The 10,750-nt window shown below is 39.0% G+C and overlaps 1 protein-coding gene across 8 annotated transcripts in view; it reads right to left on the reverse strand.

The window, feature by feature from the left end:
* The window catches only part of PPFIBP2 (PPFIA binding protein 2), a 102,986-nt gene that overhangs the window by 87,314 nt on the left and 4,922 nt on the right, over positions 1–10,750 (reverse strand). For 3 of the 8 annotated variants that reach the window (XM_026850726.1, XM_026850731.1, XM_026850725.1), the window contains exon 1: positions 10,496–10,663. The exons of 1 other annotated variant lie outside the window; for it this stretch is intronic. The gene's annotated coding sequence lies outside the window, so the exon portion shown is untranslated. Of the gene's footprint in view, positions 1–10,495; positions 10,665–10,750 lie in introns of those variants that run through there. 4 more of the 8 variants (XM_026850728.1, XM_026850730.1, XM_026850729.1 and 1 more) reach the window with 2 other exon arrangements.

Here is a 10,750-nt window from a genome sequence, read left to right on the forward strand (position 1 = left end):
AAAAAAACCACACAAACCAAAACGAACAAAAACACACAAGAGTTGAAAAATTTAAGCTAGGAAATGCTATAATGACCAATCCTGGGAAAGTATATTTATGCTCTAGTAAACTGAAAGGTGAGAAATGGTAATAAAAGTAAACACAAAACTCATGCATGAATGAACTCTTTGCCCTAGAATAAAACAGAGGACAAGACCTTGACAGAAATTGAGAGAGATTAGGTCTATATGATTAACAAAGGTATTCAAAGCTGTCCTCTATAAACATCCTAAAAATTATACAAACTACACTGCTGAAAAAAACCCCCACATTTTAAAACTTACTAGGATCAATATCTCTTACGGTTCATAAATAGTTCTCAGGCTTTTTCAAATCTCTCTGAAACAAAGGCTTCCCAGCCTGCCCATGACAACCTACTGGGTAAGGCCAGTCCCTTATGGAAGATCCTAGTGTTCAAGTTGTGTTTGCCTTTCTGCATTTCAGTAAGTTTTGTAAATGGAAATCATTCTTTTTGCCCATTAAGCTGTTGCAGAACCAACTCAGCAGAGCATGCACTACTAATAGCTTACTTTATTAATCTATTAAGTACATCTGTATAAATCCCACTAGGGATGCAGAAGCGTGTATGAGCCCTGGGAAACAGAGATTTTGCATTAATTTATGCAGGTGCCACATGTTTCATTGCAGGAGGCCTGTGCTCACATAGGGCCAGAAGATCTGATGTCTCAAAGAAATGTAAGGAGGTCCAATTTTCAAATTTGCTCAGTGTCCATTTTCTTCAGTCCCTCGATGCACATAGAGGATCGTTGTAAAAGTCAGCTGCTTTGCCAACAAAGAGCAAACACTCCTCAGCCAAACGGCATAGTTTTTAGAATCCATGCAGTCCTTGGTGCTAGGGGCCTCAAATTCTATTTATTGTTGCCTGTAGTGTAATGAAGACAGGTATCCATCAAATCATATGACTCAGAGACAGAAAACAGCTGTGTATTTTTGGAACTCTTACGACACCATAAGAACAGCCATGCTCATTCAGACTAGAAGTCTGTCTGGCCCAGTGCTCTGTCTCTAATGATGTTCAGTGCAACACAGGTGCATAGTGACCAGTCTCCTGCTCTATCTTTCCCAGTAACCAGCAAGCATGAGACTTTGTCAAACAGACTGGATAGGAACCATCATGTTTCTAGATGTTGAAGGGCCCCTCTGCAGATGTATCCAATTCCTTTTCAAATCCATTTAGTATAATTTTTCAGTGAATGCTCTGACATTACAGGGAAACAACCACTAACAGTGGTTAATCACTGCTCACTTTTTCATGCCACTATCTTACAGACTCTGCAGTTCTATTCCTCTCTCCACTGCAATGACCCTGTTTAACTGAAAAGCCATTATTCTGCAACTATCTCCTCAGAATAAACCCAATCCATGCTTTTCAACACGTTTGCTGCTTCCCTATATACTTTTTCTTGGTTTGTTGTACTGTTGTGAGATGAGATGACCAAGGCTACATGTAGCATTCAAGTTGCTGGCCATTTCTGACCTCTAGAAAAACTCCACAAAAGAAATACATGATGACACAGGTGAATATGTGAATACAGAGTAAAAACAATGAATCTGTACAGCACTAGCTCACTCTGGAGGTTTAGAAGAGTGGGGAGCTCTAAGTGTTCCTTAAAATGGACAGACATGAAAGTAGGTGAGGATTGGTAGAGGAACTGACACCAGTGGACACTGAGATACCCGAGATGGTTTTCTGCAACAGAACCTCAGAACAAGGAGGAGGGTTAACAAGCTAGAAAACTGATTTCCTGCAATCAAGACAGTTTTCATCCACAAGATTTCTAAGGTAAAAAGCTTAAGTCTGGGTTAGACTACAGAGAGAAACAGTCAGACATAGACAAAACTAAGAGATATATTTGTTATGATTAAATATTTCTCATTATGAAGTGATCTACTCTTGGGTTACTCTGGTTATAAAGTTCTTTCCTGAATTTGCCTCAACTTTATTAATGCGATATGAAGACTTTTGTGAAGTCTAAACTCAGCTTTAGACATAAGGCTTAAAAACAAATACTAAAAAGACAGCTTTTTTGGCTTTGCAAAACTTGATTTCATATTAGTATTTTTCCTTCTTTGAAACATTTTGTGCAGCAATTTATAAATAACTGGAAACATCACCAGGCTGGTTTAATATGACCCACCCTGCATCTGTGAACACAAACATGCTGAATTCACACTAACAGGAACTGACAGTATCAAGTACTTCCGTATAAATTTAAGCTTCAGTAGCTATTTTGAGGAAAGTGTCTGTGGGAAACAAAGAAAGGAAAAATACTTCTGCTAGAAGCAGCAAATTCAACATAAGTGAATCTGCTCGGATTAAAAGCATTAAACTAGGAACAACAAATGGATCACTATGAAAAGGATCTTATCCCACATTACTCATCACACCAGTGAAAAAATAAAGTTTAACAGCTGTGTCAGTTTACTGCCCACGCTTATAAACAAAAGATTGGTATATTTATGGCTTCCTGAAGATTAATATGTATCTTCGGAAAAAGCTGTCTTCAAGTTTTTCTCTTTCACTGCCTAAAGAATAGGTATAACCAAGAGAGAAAAATTCTCCACAGCAAGTTAAATCCTGATCTAAAATGACACATATTGTTGATTTTGCTCCTCCATTATTATGAATATGGGAAATCTTACTCCTTGAAGAACTGGCCAACAAGTAAGGAAGCAGCTGTATCAAATACTGTGCCACAGCTGATTTCTAAATCAAGAGAATGATATATTCTCCTATCATATTAACTTTCCATACTTAATGGATTAACGTATTTTTCTATAATTTTCTAAATATGAGAACAAGCCTTATACAGAGAAGCAATGTTGCAAGACAGTAACATGACATCCAAAAGCAACATTTAATATTTTTAAGATTCACATAGGTGAAACTTTTAATATCTCCCAGCTGAAGAAACATTATTACAGGTGGCAAGAAAATGTGACATCCTTTATTCTTGTTTTTCCAGTGGATCGTAAAAGAAAAACAAATACCAAGATGTCTAGAGATAAATTAAGCACCCACTGAAACCAGAAGCTGACTTTAGAGGGAACACAAAGCAGCACATAATGAATGTGTGACTAGATATATAGGTCTCCCCAATGACCTATTCTATGGAGGATCCGTATTTGCTCACAGAAAAACATGTTTACCTAGCAAAAATCACCACACTGAAAACTCACTTAAGCACTCAGCTTTTCTATTTCACATTCATCTATGCACGCTGTTCCTGATTCTGCTCTATCACCACAGCTGAAACAAGCAGGTTTCAGGGAATTGAATACCCAGTTTTGATTATTTGGTGCAGACTTGTTATAGGATTACAAAAGAGTTGTGAAGTGCCCAGCATGGTGCTTCCATAAAGTAGATACATCCCATGGCACCGGATACAAAAGAGATCCTGGAAATCTGTTATAGGTAGCACCTTTTATCACCAACTATGCCAGGCATTCTCAAGTTCTTATCAACCACAAAGCCCATCCTGCCATGTCTGCCAATGATGTCAAGGCATTTATTCTCAGCTCTATATAAATGTCAAGTGAACAAGTTTCCGTGTGGAATCACGTTATCAAGTGTAGGTCAAATCAATTTACATTTTTCCTTAGAAAATATACATGATATGTAGGACTAGGAAAGAGGTAAGAAAATGCACAGCCACACAGTTCCATGCATCAGAATGCCTATTTGAATTTGCAAAACTTGTACCCAAAACTTGTACCCAAGAATTTACTCTGAACACAAAATAATCCCTTCCCCATGCTAAAAAAAAAATAAAATGAAGCCTTCTAGAGTCTGTCCTTCTGCAAGCACTTTATGTGAAATAAGAACCAGTTGGGCTTCACAATCTATGAACAAAAATGAAGATGTTACCAAAATTCCTAATTAAAATGGAGAATACAATCAAAGCAAAACAGGTTTGGACCACGATTCTTGCAACAGTTTACTAATCCTTAGCTTAATCTACAACTATTATGAAACATTGCATGCACTGGACAAAGTATAGGTGAGTAACTATTGTGGAATATTAAGTATTTTTCACAACACTACAATATCTTCTGCAAATCAGGCCAGAACAGATCTTTTCCTTGCACAGAAGCTTGTTGTAACAACTCTCCTTTCTCATAGTAACAAAAGGTTCTAATATGCTTTTCCTTTTGTACATATGAAGTTTGCCAAATCAGACCATAAATTGCTCTTTTCAGTTTCAGGTAAAATTACTACTTTGGATACATTCAGCTTCCTACACTGAAGAACATTTTAATTCAAGAAATATTGAAATAATCATTTATAATGGTTGTGGCTGAGATGTTCAGATTTAATATAATCTGTACTAACTCTACTTTTCATTATAGGAGAGTACTTTCAATAAAAGAAGGGAACTTGTTTTGATTTTTTTTTTTAGATACAGTGAACACTTCCCCTAAGAGAATTACATATCCCATTTTCATTGACATTTGACAACCAGTCTGCATTTCTGCTCCATGATTTGTTCTGCTTCCCTTCTTGAAATAATTATTAAAGTATGCATCACAAAAGAGCTTACAACAAATGCTTTACTTCTATATATATGCTTACATAGCACTTGCATAAATGTGCCTTAAATTCAGCTAGAGGAGGTTTGTTTGCTTCTTTGGGGGGGTGTGTGTCTGGTTTTGTTTGTTGGTTGTTTTTTTTTTTTATTTTTTTAAATTTTTTTAGCAGTAAGTACATTTAATGCACAGGTAACAAGGGTGGTAGCTGGGGTCCACATCTGAGTATCTGGGTTGAAGGTGTAACCACACTTCCTACAGTCTCACAGTTTCTGGTGTTGTCAATGCATGTCCTGAATACATCTCAAGATTCAGTGACCTGTTTTGCCATTTTTTCTCCTGGCCTGCTGAGTGACCATAAATCAGGCAGTGATGGTAAGGCCACTGAAGAAGACCCATGCTTGTGTGATTTCTCAAGTTGTACCCTCACTGCAAAGTATATAGAGAGGTTACAGTCATATGAAGCACAACTTCATACCTTAGGTTGGGCAGCGAAACTTGAAAAAAGAGTTTTTCCACAAGAAAGAAGGGAATGGAATTAATACTAAATTTCAGGTAAGAGATTATATTAACTGCACTGTGAAGATCTACACTTAAACCTAACAAGAACGGTTTTATTAAGTACATGGGAGTGTTATCTCAGAATATTTGAGTCACAGAATAGTTGAGGTTTGAATGCACCTCTTGATATCACCTACTTCAATTCCTGAGCTTGTTTTTATTAGCATATAGGTTAACATTGGCTGGAAAGTCACCAAGGCACTGAATGTACAGGACAAAGATGATTTAACAGTAATTTCATTACGAACTACAGAATGATAGAAAATTTTAAGATGGAGAAGTCTTATGCAAGAAGATCTTAATACAGCCCCTAATACTGCACACAGCAAATACCATCCAGGTGAAATGCAAAAATTTTGCTTCCCAGGATGGTTTGTGCCAGTTTTCTATCTATTTAAAATACCAGATTTACATCCCCAAGGTTCTTTGCTAGGGAAATTTTTTTCTCAGGAGCGAAACATCAAACTACTTCCGTTTAGGAGCTGACTGGATTACATGCGTGAGCTCATCATCACAGAAACACATTCATAAAGCTTACTGCAATGTCATTAGAATAAGAGGTTCTGATTATGCATTATTAAAGCAGATGCTACCATCTGCACTGTATTGTAGTGGGACAAAAATATGACTCGCTATATTCAGGAGACACTTGGCAAATATTTTGCCGTCAAGCTAAGACTTCTGAAACAAACCTTGGGTTGAAAATAGTGCAAACCGGAAACAAAATTATTTCTTTGTATGAGCAGTGCAGACAGAAACAAGAAGGCATCCCCAGTGAAGTCACCTCTCAATGTGGAGACCAGACAGACCTGTCTTCAGAGCAGGGTAAAGTAAAACAGCAGTTCCCATACTGTCAGTGCTTGAAAACTAGATGAGAATTGAGCAGTTTAGATTTATCTTTAGTAATTTAACTGGCATACAATCTGTTGATTTTAAAGAGTATGAAGACATAGCCAGCAAGTGACTCATTCTCTATGAATATTCATCCATGTTACATTTACTCTAACGAAAACAAGACTCTCAGTCCACATTTGATAAGCAACCCTTGCTACAGAGCCAGGCTCTGGACCCATCTTTTTCTTCCATCCAGCATATCTTGACTGAGCGTTCAGTCTTATTTCAACCCTCCAGCCTAATTCAAGATTTTGCTGAAGGAGAATCAGGCTTGCTGATCTGTTTTCTCCAAATTCACATCTGCTTCAGGAAACTATCATCAGTTTAGCACCATGCCCTTGGATGATACGCAAAAGACCTCTCATACAATCAGGAGTTCACACTCTGTCATTGCAACTTTTTGGAAGTCAGATGCACCATTTACCATTCCAGGCATGCTGTCTGCCACATACTATCTGGTCACCATCAGGTTTGTTATCTTTTCCCCTCTCTAAACCACAAAGCACTCTATTTTTCCCTGTATTCAATTTTTAACTTTTATCTTCAGTTACTTCAAGTTTTACCTAGAAAATTCAGCTAACATGATGAACAGATGTTTTTATGTGCATATAAAATAAATATAAAGATACATTTCATAGATCACAGAGTTGAGAAACACACTAATGGGTCCCCATTAGTTTGTTGATCATCTGACAGAGAAATAATGTCCTGTCTTATTCATGTGAAGATACCAAATTTTCCTCTTTGATCAGTATGAAAATATACAGCTCTCTCCCCTCAGCAACTCTGGGTTACAGGTCTTCCAGAAATACTAGTAAACTACACAACATCCACAACAATCTTGCTTTACCGGTTATCAAATTAGAGTTTAAAATCCAGGCCATGCTTACAGTCCTCTAAACTACTACATTGTAACTTGGCAGATGCACAGTATAAACTTAAAATCCACAAACTGACCCAGACTGGCAGCAATGACATTAGGATTTACTTTTTATGTTTCTTTGAGAAAGGAATTATCTTTGTAATTTAACTTCTTTGTTCTCTGCATCAATGAATTGCCAAATAAAAGCAACAGTGCTATTGGGAAATGGTTTTATAGTAAGTAAACACACAAAGATGCAGACAAACAAAAGAGGTAACTGTAATGTTACAAGATCACAAGAGACCCGAAATAAAAATGTGCTAAAACATATAGGCAGAGGCATCTAGCTACAAAAAAAAGGAAGTACCTTTACTGTGCTGATTAATGTGCATCTATTTAAAAGAAGAACTACAAAAGGGGTGCAAGAAGAAATTCAAGCTGTCACAGTTTATCAAAGACATGTTATCACGTCAGAGCTGGTGGTCAGACAAAGTTAAAGAACAGATTGTCCAAAGGTGAGAGTCTCAGTTTCTTTAGCTCTCCAAAGTAACAGGTGAGTTAATAGCACAGAACAGGCAAGAGCAAACCGAGAAAAACTTAAGAGAACTTAAAATAGTACATGGCTTAAACTTTCCAGTTTTCAAGGGATCAAGTTACTGAAGTGAAATGATTTCTTACACATCTACTGAACTCTGGTAACTCATCAAGCATGCCTCCAAGGGCAGCCATTGCTGGCTGAACTTTATTCAGTAGCTTATGAGAATTTCAAGATTGTATCTTAAGAAAGTTGAATTCACTGACCTCTGAGGATGAGGTGACAAAATGAGGTGATAAACACCTCTAAAGATTTGAATGATGCAATTTCACTAACAGAAAAGTGACTTCTGAAGGTTCTCATTTACTGCCCTAAACAATGCTGTCTTCTGTTGCATTTCTATTTCTGCACAATTAGGTATTTCTGGAAAATGCAGAAGAGCCTTGCTTGGCACAGTACACTGAATGATAACATTTGCATCTATATTGAGTGATCATTATCACAAAACACATTTCCTTATGCATCATTTCTCTGCTTTGATAAACACCGAATCTGAATCATACTATGGACATCTAAAGCAAGAAGATGCTTTCACCCTATTCCTGTAAATATAATTTTTTGGAGGAAGGTGGATTTTTTGCTAACTAGCAAAGCCTCACTGAGGCTCTGCATTATGTGTAAGAACATAGTCCTTTGCTAATCTTACCAGGTCAAGGCCCTCATTTGTTTGAGCTGAAAAGCTCAAACAAATCCCTGGCTGTGGGGAAAGTGATCGAAGTTTCTGGTCTGTATCTGAATAGTCTAATATGAGTGAAAGTAGTGTCTAGGGATAAGTGCTTTATAGGTTTTTGTGGGAGTTTGTTTGTTTTGAAGAAAGAGAGACTGGAAAGAGGCAAACAGGAAACAAGTTAGGTAAATGACAACTAGAAGCAGAGCTGCACATGGGGAAAAAAAAAAAAAAAAAGGTGGATCACTATCTTTTGTTGTCTTTAATTTTCCGATGTTTTGTACTCATAGCACATTCTCCCGCTGCCTTTCCCCCTTGTTTACTGACCCTATAAAAGTGTTCAGGGAATGTGATTCTTAAGGCCTTCACTTACTCTTTTACATCTGTTCTTTTCCCATCCTCCATTCAAACACTCTAACATCAAGTCACATTAATGCTGCCTTAGAGACTGCACGGGCTGTCTAGAGTAACAGAGACTCAGTGTGACAGCAGCATGACAGCAAAAACAGGGAGAAAGGATTCAAGAACCCAGAAAGCACTTCTCCAATCTACACCTACACCAATGTATTCTATTTGGTTACACTCCCCCCAATCACTTTTCCACACTGCTGGTACCACGTTAACAAAAATGAAGTGAGATCAGATACAAGAGTGAGGGGAGGATAGTGCTTCTTACCCCACCTCTACCTACTCCTTTCCCTGCTTCTTAGAAAAGTTCTTATATGGATGGGTTTGTGGAGTGAAATCAAGGTGGTAGCAGCAGTGCCCTCTGCCACCATTCCTCAGCTTCCTGGGACAGGAGATGAAAGCAGCAAGGGAACATGGAACCAGAGAACAACACTCCCACCCCAATTCCTACCATGCTTCAACCACACATCATTTTCTGCCCCCTCCCTTTAAATCTGTGCTTTTCATAGGGCAGAGTCCCAGATGTACAATAGATAAACTGCTATATGTTTTGCCAAGATACTTATTACCTGGTTTATGTAAATAAAGCATTTAAGTTTTCAAAAGTGATGCTGACATTTGTCTGTAACAGTCACAGGCATATCACGAGTGTCTACAACACGTAAATATCAGCAGTCGGTGGCACGATTAGTCTTGAGCTATCCCTCAGCTTAAGACTTGTTACAGGGACTTGAAATTATTTTATATATTACAAATTATTTTAAAATATATATTTTTTTAACCTCATATTCTTGTACCGAGCTATACTTACCCTGAAGACAAACCTAAAGTTTGTTTGAGTTCTCTCTCTGCTCAAATTTACACTGGGTTTCCTTTAGCTTCAGGAGGCCCTTACAATTGCTTCCAACCGGAGCTATCAGCAAACAGAGGGTAAATCCACATCATTTAAAAACAACCCATATTTGCTTAGCTTTGTCCCAATTTGTCCTTTCACTCTCCTGGTATACCGAGTGCTACTCCAAGCATTTCTCCATTAGGAAGATACAAGGCAGCGTAAAGATTTGTTGGTTTTAGCCAAGTTCATACAGCAGAGCCAAGCCAAAGTCAGGAATACACGCAAAGGAAATCAATAAACCTGGGAGAGCAAAGAAGGCTGAATTTCAGCTTCCCATCTACTCCTTCCACATTTCCATACAAGTGCCCTTCACGCACCTGTTCGCATGTTTCTGTTTAAAAGCACCAAACCACAACAAACCAAAAAACCACAGAAAAGTGCCCCTCGCTATTGCCCCCTCCTGCCAAAACCCTGCAATTAAAAATCCGAAATTGCAGAAGACCTTTATGACTATGGAAATAAACACGTGTTGTACATGCAAATCTTCAAGAGAACATACTGCACTTTACCCAGGTACAGCCAGAGTTACCGACCTACCAAATGAATGCTTAACATCTCACTTTGCCCCATGCAAAACTGAACAAAATACACAAAGGGGCGCGATTCATTATCCTTCTGGTAAACGTTAAACATGAGGTATTTTTATGGTAGAAGTAACATGAGTGCTGAACGATGAAAACTGGAGATCACTTGACATCTCTTCATGCTCTTACCGCCCTTATCTCTCTGTACCGGTAAAACAGCCCACAACAGGCAGTTTCATCTTCCAGCTCTCCTCTTCTGAACACTCTCTGAGCTACTTTATTTCTCCCGCAAACCTCCTTCCCGAATTAATTCTCAATTACAGACCGGGGGTGGAGAACACCTCGCTTCCACTTCAGGGAGCCCGGCTGCGCTGGGTGGCAATGCTGACAGCAGGTTCTCACCCGACAGTTCTACGCTAATAAAACGGTTTCTTCACTGAACTGCTAGCCGAACTCAAGTTTCAAAGCTTTGCTCACAGGGAGAATAAATATTTAACTTACGGGAGCCGCGTCTATTTGAAAGTCTTCTCAACAGCACGGAGCTTAGTTGCCGGCTGGGGTTAAACGGCGACAAGTCCTTAACCGTCCCGGCAGCCGCCACGCGTTGAGGGAGGAGAGGACCAGGCGGCGCGGCCGGCTCCGTGAGGGGATCGCCTCGGGGAAAGCGGCCGAAACTCCCCGGAACCCGCCGCCCAGCCTGTGGCCGCGGGGACACCCGAAACGCCCGGCGAGCTGAGGCGGGACCAGGCCCGCACC

Source organism: Athene cunicularia (assembly GCF_003259725.1).
Source record: "Athene cunicularia isolate RWA chromosome 5 unlocalized genomic scaffold, athCun1 chr5_part3, whole genome shotgun sequence".
Lineage (NCBI taxonomy): Eukaryota > Metazoa > Chordata > Aves > Strigiformes > Strigidae > Athene > Athene cunicularia.